The 9,359-nt window shown below is 35.4% G+C and overlaps 1 pseudogene; it reads left to right on the forward strand.

Moving 5' to 3' along the window:
- Positions 1–9,185: 9,185 nt before the first annotated feature.
- Positions 9,186–9,304, forward strand: LOC120611797 (uncharacterized; annotated as a pseudogene).
- Positions 9,305–9,359: the final 55 nt, after the last annotated feature.

Raw genomic sequence — 9,359 nt, forward strand, 5'->3', positions numbered from 1 at the left:
TATTAGAAGAGGAAATTTGGACACAGCAAGAAGGTGGCCATCCAGAAGCCAAAGAAGAAAGGTCTCAGAAAAAAATCAAACCTGCTGAAACCTTGATCTTGGACTTCTAGCCTCCAGAGCTGTGAAAAAATAAATTTTGTTGTTTAAGCCATACAATATGTGGTATTTTACTATGCAGCCCTAGCAAACTAATATAATCTATATTAAATTTCTTAATTCTCAGATATAAAATGTGTGTGTACATATTGTGGGTAGGGGGAGAAAGAGAGAGACAGAGAAAGAAAAAGAGAGACAGAGAGACAGAGACAGAGACAGAGAGAGAAGATCCATAAATCATCTTTAAAATCATTTACTTAATCACAAAGAAAATTTCTAACATATTAAAAATATATACATGCTACATAGTCCAATTATAAAATAATATAATTAGAAATCAATTATAAAAAGTTTCTTCCATAAAAACTATAACTACGAAAAAATTAAGACACACTTTTAGAAATTTCTTGGACCAAAGAGGAAATCAAAAGAGAAATCACAAACTATTTTGAAAACAATGAACAGAAGAATATTTCATACCAAAATCTATGGGAATATACTTTTAAACCTAAAGGAAAGAGAATTATTAGCACAGAGGTTTGAAAGGTTAAAAAATTTTTTTAAAAAGAAGCATTGAAATCTGGTTCTCAGTTGAGTTTTTCAAACCCAGTGCTTTTCAACTGGGGCACTACTGGCATTTTCAATGGGATAATAATTTGTTGTACAGGACTGTCTTCTCCATTGCTTGACACAAACTCATTCCTAGCTCCTGGGTACAAAATAACATTAGCATCTTATCATCACTGAGCATCTCACCACCACCAAAATACTAGCACAATTACAAATGCTCTGGTGAACAGATAATTCCAGTGTTATTCAAACTATTCTAGGGCATAGAAAATCAAGGAAATGTCACTAGTTAAATCTCACGTTATTATAATTCTAAATTGTGCTAAGAGAGTAGAAAAAGAAAACAGTATGATATCACTTAAAATTGGTCCATATTATCAGATAGGAAGACTTAATACCACAAAAAATGTTTATATAAATATCTATCTATACTTATATGTAATTTTAATGCAATTTAAACTAGAGTTCCAATATGACATTTAAAAATTTTAGCTATAATGATCATACATTTTATATGAAAGGATAAATACCCAAAATGGGCAAGAAAAGGATTTTTTAAAAGGATTTAAAAAGATAATAAAAGAAGACTTGGTTTACCAGATATCAAAACGTACAATAAAGAGAATATGGTATTAATTTAGTAATAGAAAATTAAGTCACTGGAACATAATAGAAAATCAAGAATCAGATGCTAGCATATGAGGATTTAATATAGAGAAGAGTAACATTTCATTTCACTGGGTAAAAAATGGATCACTGGTTATCTATCTGGAAAAAAGTTGTTGGGACCATTCATCTTACACTATATGGCAAAACATATTTTAGATATACTAAAGATATAAACATAAAACCATTAAATGAAAATATTTCAAGAATATCTAGGAGACTATGTGTAATACTAAGGGGCAGAGAGACCTTCCTTGCCCAAAGTGGAAAGTCACATACTGTAAGAGATAAAACAGACACATTTGGCTAAGTAAAAACTAGATGCTTTTGATGGCAAAAGTTACCTTAAACAAATATAACAGACAAGGAAAATATCTGGAAAAAAATATTGCAAAATAGAGGAAAACAGTTAATATATGATGTGTACACAAAAACTCCTACAAATTGGCAGGAAGGCAAACAGTTTCTCCCCATAGGAAAAGAACAAGAGAAAACTCATAGAAGAGTTGATATAAATGGCCAGAAAATGTTCAATTTCACTAGTGATACAAAAAATGTACATGAAAGCAAATGAAACATCTTTATGTTCATCAGGTGGCAAAGTATGAAAGAATAATGATCATTATTATTGGTGTTGAGCTTTTTAAAAACATGTCTATTTTACATTTCTTAAAGAGGACAAACGTACATAAGAATAAAAATGTGTTTAGAAGGAAATGTGAATTGTAAAAGCCATTTTGGTAAACAATCTGTCTATATTCATTAAAAATAGACATATCTTTTATCCAAAATTTCTACCTCCTGGGAATCTAGTCAAAGAAATAAAACTCAAAGACATAAGAACATGATTGTATCACTGTTTGTAAAAGTTAACAATAATGACAACAGAATGGAAACAAAATGAATGCTTATCAATTGGATTCACCATGGCATATCACATAGCCTTCAAAAATAATGAATTGCAATTCTGCCAGTTGGGATAAAAGTAGTTTCCATTAGCTATTTTCAGTGACAAAATCTAAAAGTAGAAAAAAATGCTTATAATAAGTACATTATTATAAAACCTAAAATTTCTGTATGTGTGTGTGTATAGGTTTATGTTTGATTATACGATCATGGAGATAAATATGGATTACACATGATATAGTTTTTCTATATTACATTATACAATTTAATTATGATATATACGTAAAATTAATTACATGAGGTAGATGGATAGGCAGACAGATATGGCGGCAATAGTGGGATTAAAGAAGGAATATTGTATTTATGTAAAATTATACATGTGTACTCAGTGATAAAAAATCAAAGATGTACACCTCATTTCACTGATTCTACAATATTTTTTTTTTTGCTTTTTAATATCTCTGAAATCAGAATGCATCTTACAATTGATGGCATCTGGTACCTTACAATTAACTGACATCGTTTTTTCCTTTCTTAATGGCACATAAAATAATAGTGCCTTGAGCAGATGAGATATAGTATTATACTAATATCACATTCCTCAAAAGATGCTTTCAACCCAAGTCAAAAACGGTATATCCAAATGAAGAAGAGCAGAGCTTTAAAAAATCAGTAGTCTTTTTCACATTTCTTAAGTGAGTTAAAAAAAAAAAGTATGCAAGGGTAAAAATGAATCCATTAGAATCGTCATCTAGTAGACAAACAAACTAACAATGTTATACTCTTGTAAATAAATGGATTAAAGGAAAAGAGGCCAGATCTTGAAATTCACAATGCAGGGCAGTTTAAATAAGAGTATTTCATGGTCCCTTTTACAACCCATAGGCAGACAGCCAAAAACAAGACGACAAAAAATTTCTCCTTCCTCAGCTGCCATCTCCTCAAGCCCTGATCACGTCTCTTCTTCCTTCTGCTCCTAGAGGGAATAGCAGCCCAGGAAGGCAATATTTTCCTGGTGTTCTGAAGTAACTAAACACTCAGAGGAAACTGAAATTTGACCAGAGGGCCCACTAAAGTAGAACCTTTGGTTTGAATCCCATTTAGGTCTTTCTGATTTTACCTGGGATTTTCCAAAAGGCAGCATTTAAGAACATGAAATAGCTGCACAAATTTTCCATTCGCTTTAAAGAGTCCCTAACCTTTAATATGTAATAAACAGAATGTATTTATTTACAATCTTCCAATGACCAAAAACACTTCCACTCTTAGAATTTGAATATTCAGATGATTCTCAGACAATCTAAAGCCAGTTTTTCTACTAATGACTCCTAAAGACATTTTTTCTTCTCTTAATGTGATCAAGATCTCCTAATCCAGAAAGGAAAGAAGAGACGTGGATTCACAAAAGAATAAAGGAAAAAAACTTTGGCTGTAAAGGCCATTGGTTAAGAAGTACTGTTGAATTTTACTTCATTTTAATGGCCTTGTTATAGGCCTGGCATTGGCTGGATACTAAAATATACGAAATAAGTATGTGACTCAATTTCAGACCTTGGATGACTTACTATCAGAAAATAAATCAGAACATATAGAATACAATATTACTAATCAATCTCTCAGTGTATGCTATATAAATATGCCATATATATGAATGTCCTTTCTTCCTCAAATGAGGCCCCCAGCCCTTCTGCCTCTGACTTCCTCTTTAATCTGTGTAATATTCAAAGCAGTCCTTGGCTAACGGGGTCAGATAGTAGCTGGCACAAGATGGTGTTCTGTCCCAAATTCTCTTCATTACCTTCACACTCCCTCCTCAGTGGGGTCATAAATATGCTATCTTAGCCCATAGTTCAATTAATTTTATCTCAGTAGCCATTTCTCATCGGTACACGTTATCTTCAACTTTTTTCTTGCCCACATTCTATTAATGGCAATTGCTTCAGGAAAGATCTGGGGAAAGGTTCAAACATATTAGAATGTGATTCAAATTTTTTAAAACTTTAGAAACTTCTCTGACTTGATAAATATTTAAACTTGGAAGTTTTTAAGAGAAAAATAGGTTAGCACTTTTAAAATAGAGGAAATACACATATGAAAAGATGCTCAAGGTCACTAATCATCAGAGAAATGCAAATTTAAACCACAATGAGATATCACCTCACACCTATTAGAATGTCTATCATCAATAAATCAATGAATAACAAGTGTTGGTGAGGATGTGGAGAAAAGGAACCCTCATACCCTGTTGGTAAGATTACAAATTGGTGCAGCCATTACGGAAAACAATCTGGAGGTTTCTAAAAATGTTAAAAATGGATATATCTTTTTTGACCCAGCGATTGCACTTCTGGGTATTTATCCAAAGAAAACCAAAATAATAATTCATAAAGATCTATGCACCCCTATGTTCACTGCAACTCTATTCACAATAGCCAAGATATGGAAGCAGCCTAAATGTCCATCGACAGGCAATTGGATTAAAAAGTTATGGTTCATATATGCAATGGAATATTACTCAGCCATTAAAAATAAATGAAATGCTACCATTTGCAATGATATGGACGGACCTAGAGGTTATTATGATGACTAAAATAAGTCAGACAGAGAAAGATAAATACCATATGATTTCACTTATATGCAGAATCTAAGAACAAAAAGAACAAATGGCTTCCAAGTTCTTTGATACTCCTCCTATCAAGAAGTGGGATCTATGGTTCCACTTTGATCCCTTTTGATTCTAAGCTTTTTACTGCTCAGTAAATAGAATATTGGAAGTGACAAAGTGGCAGCTTCCTCTTCTTGCCTTTTGGGACATCCACTCTTGTAACATAGCTGGCATGCCACGAGGAAGCCCAGGTAACACGGAGATGACACGCACAGGTGTTCTGTCTCACAGTCTGAGCTAAGGTCTTGGCTGACAGCTATCAACCAGGAAACACATATATGAAAACATCTCCAGATGATACTCAGCTGCTGTGTCACCTCCAGCCTTCTAGTTTCTCCACTGATGCCCCAGACATTGAGAAGCAGAGGCAAGCCACACCGCTGAACCCCATCCAAATTCCTGACTCACAACGTCCCTGGGCATAATAAAATGGTTGTTTTATGCTACTCTGCTTTGGAGTAGTTGGTTCTACAGCAACAAATAATGAAGACATCATCCACCAGAGCCTAATTCTAACTCATACAGAGGCTCTGTTTGGACTAGTAGCAGCCCTGACTTAAGGCAGGCTATGGTTACCAAACTGAATCCTCAGGCACGTGTTATCTTTTCTTTCATTTCATGGTATTAGCTCTTCTTATTCTCTGAAGCTCAAAGTCCTGGTTTCTTCTCTTGGTGTACAAGGCCCTTGGTTTCTCTCTCTTGACTCATCTCTTTCCACTTCCCCCAAACTCACACCATGTTCTACCTACACTCACACTTCTTAGAGCATAGTTCTCACTTGGCTCCGGATCTTTGCATATGCTAAGGCCTCTACCTGAAATAACTTTCATCCCTACACCCCACCACCTCCATTGCTATAGTCTCACCTTCTAAATCTTGGCTTCTAATGACAAAATTTTCAATAATGCAGGGGGTTTCTGCATACTTTCATCCTGAACTGACCATAATACTGGCAGCTTTTCCTACCATACACCCTTCTCAGTGTCTTCCCCTGGACCTCCCTCTCCACTAGAAATGTCTTCCAATGGTAGTGAGGAGGGAAACATGGCTGCCAGCCAGACTGCAGAATCACCACCTTAAGATTTGTCACCATGCAGTAGACTCAGACAAAGAAATTGGAAACTCATTCCCACAAAGAAATGATGTAAATTCAAATAGCCATAAAGTCAGTTCTACCCCATTTCAGCAAGGGCATGCATTACAAAGGCTTCAGGATGTTTAAATCTCTGACTGACTAGAACCTTAGAGTAAGCTAAAGTGGAAAGTAGCCTAGAAATCACAGTTAGTCTTCGTTTCATTTGGCAGGAGAGAAATTGTTATGAGGTGGTACTGAACTAGCAGTAACATGACAATCCACGGCCTAAGCTGGCTGCAGTGGGCATTTGAGATGACTTAGCTCAGAATTAAGACTCAGGAGGTTTAATAAGAACTGCTTCAGAACTGTGAACAGGGAGCAACTCATTTCTTCCCAATGAGTGTGTGTACTCTGACTACTGTTTTCTTCTTTATATGATCCCTACCATGAAACAAAATAAAAACAAAAACGATTGGATTTGAGAAAATGATAGCTTGGATTTTTTTTTTTTAATGTACACACAATGAAATAAATGCTGATCTCAAATAAAATCTTTCTGACTTTGTGAAAGGACCCAGCCTTAATATCTCAAATAACAAAGATTAGGCACAAATGCTAGAATGTGAATGTCAAAGAGACTCACAGGAATAACTGGAAAATGGATAGACACCCTAAAGTTTCCAAAACACTTTTGAAAAAATCGAACACATTTTCTGACACAATACGAAAGCTGTAGCATTCTCTGGGAAAATAAATGTTTACTTCCAACATAAGCGTTGCAATTTGTAAATAAAAGTAGACAGACTTTTTCTCTGATGCTAAAGGTGCTGGCATGCTAACAAACGTGTCAATGAAAATATATATAAAGTGACGTCTGTCTGTCTTACTCTCCTCCCTGTTGACCTGCCTTTTCTTTTTTTCCCTTCTATCTGTCATATCTATTTTCTGTGTCTGCCCTGTCTCTTTTACTACCTATTTATGTATTTATTTATCTTTTCATTTTCCTTCTGCTGTAACTCTGTTTTCAATCAAATGACCCATTCATTATGGTCCTACTCTGTGCAACTCAGTTTGCTGGACAAACATGAACGCAATGTGGGGTGCTTGTCAGACTGGAAAGTATAATCGAGCCGAAAGATAAGACAGGAACCCAGGTAGTTGCAAATACAAGGCAGTGTCTGACCATAAATGTGGGAGTATTTCAAGAGCTGGGCCTTGGAAGATGAGCAGACTCTGGTAGGAGATATTGTGAAGAAAGACATAGGGGCAGAAGAGCACAGATTTGCTGCAAAGTTCAGCCCATTAGGCTGCTTTATCTTTAGTGCAAGGCTCAACTGGGAGGTGGTAAGAGAAAGACTTGCAAAAGCAGATGAGATCCAGATTGTAGGCAGCTTTGAATGCCAGGCAAAGGATTTAAACTCTACCCCACCACAGAGAGCCAATGGTGTTTTCTGGTGGAATAGTAAAGATTTATCTTTGAGAATCCTCCCCTTCTTATCCTCTCATCCTGGCCCACTGTCCTGTTGTTATTTGTTACATTTACAGAACAAAATGTTGCATTCTTTATTTTTATTTCTACTACAAAAGTACATGAGCTAAATAAAGGTTTTATATTTATCTTTTTAAGTCACATACATTGCTTGCATTCTTGAGAATAAGAAAATAAAATACAGTTCTGGTTACTTAGAAATATAAAATTTTAAAGATTATCTTTCAGATAAAAAGAAAAAAATGAGATAAATCCAAGTCTACACTAAAATCCAGAAATAAGTCATTTGGGATATCAAACCTGTTCTATCAAGGACTTCAAGAATTATAGCTAAATACTTCTGATTTAAATGACATCTGGCTAGCAACTCTTGAAATGGCCTTTCCTGATTCCTAGCTAAAATACTTATAAATTCATAGAAAAATATAAAACCCACAACACCATCAGAAAATAAGAGTTATAGGTAACTATTACTAGACTCTGTGAAGTATTTCAACTTAATGTATGGCTCACAAACATGGATTATAATTTATGCTTGAAGGGCTTCAGAGACTCTGACCTGAAGGACCACAAGCCTGAGGAGCCAGAGCCTGTTTATTCCCTCTCCTCACTCTCCTCCCACCTCCTATAACTGACTTTTCTCCATTTATGCAGACTAAAACCCCCACAAAATAGTAAGGCAAGAGCTACATAGTGAGTGATGTGTTACTTCCTCTTCTCTTGCTGCGCACTGTGAGAAGACCTCTTCCCTTCCGCAAGGATGCTTGAAAAAAAGGTCACATTAAAAAAAGAGGAAAAATACCCAAGATCACGGAAGAGCACACTCCTAAAAATGGGTACTGTCCAAGGGGCTATGCCCTCAATGATAGCCAACGAGGAATCCAGTAGGAAAAAAAAAAAGATCAAGAATACAAGACAATAGAATGAGTTTTGAAAACAATAAACTGAGTGTAAAAGAACAAAGTGGAACGAGGAAGACTTAAGAAAACTAAAATTATAATAACATAATTAAAACTGATATTGACGATGGTAGAGTGGAATTCACACTGCAGAAAATCAAAAGAGCGATAGGGATGGGAAGAACACGTGTACTGCAATCTCTACGAATGCCAGGTAAGAAGGCAAGACATATAACAGCATATGATTAGCAGTGGTTGTGATAACAGATGCAGGCAAACACTGCCAGAACATCAATGCAATTCCATGAGTGGTGGCTCTTCAAGTGCATGAAGATCCTGTCAATGAATCAAGAATTCAATTAGGCAGCAAAGACAGTGGGAAGGAAGTTAACTACAACCTTAGCTGGAATATTACAAAACTAAAGGCATCACTTGAACCTAGGAAAGGTCACTCCTCTCTAAATAGTTTAGACTCAAAGTGCCATTTGTCTTAGCTACAATATAAAAATAAATAGTATTTCCTAGTGAGGAAGCACAAAGAGATTGGCAGGGTTCAAATCTTGGATCTGTCACTATGTGACCTTGTTCAAGTTACTTCCTTTCTTTTTGCCTAAAAAATTATAATAATAATTAAATTCATAGTTCTTTCCTCATGGGACTGCTGTGAGGAATAAAAGTTATATTGTGCAAAGCACTTAATCTGGCACATAGCAAATGCTCAATAAATCAGTTGTTGCATTATTGCCATTATTAAAATCATAGGAAAGAAATATATACATGGCCCTAGAGATAAAGATAAATACATTAAAATAAATTTAAGTCTACAGACATGCCACCCTGAACAAGCCCAATCCCATCTGATCTCGGAAGCTAAGCAGGGTCGGGCCTGGTTAGTACTTGGATAGGAGACCACCTAGGAAGACCAGGTGCTGTAAGTGTAAAACATAAAAAATAAGCGATTGTAAGCTGACAAAGTCCTTGCAATATGTGAAG

Source organism: Pteropus medius, unplaced genomic scaffold (assembly GCF_902729225.1).
Source record: "Pteropus medius unplaced genomic scaffold, Ma_sr-lr_union100, whole genome shotgun sequence".
Classification (NCBI taxonomy): domain Eukaryota; kingdom Metazoa; phylum Chordata; class Mammalia; order Chiroptera; family Pteropodidae; genus Pteropus; species Pteropus medius.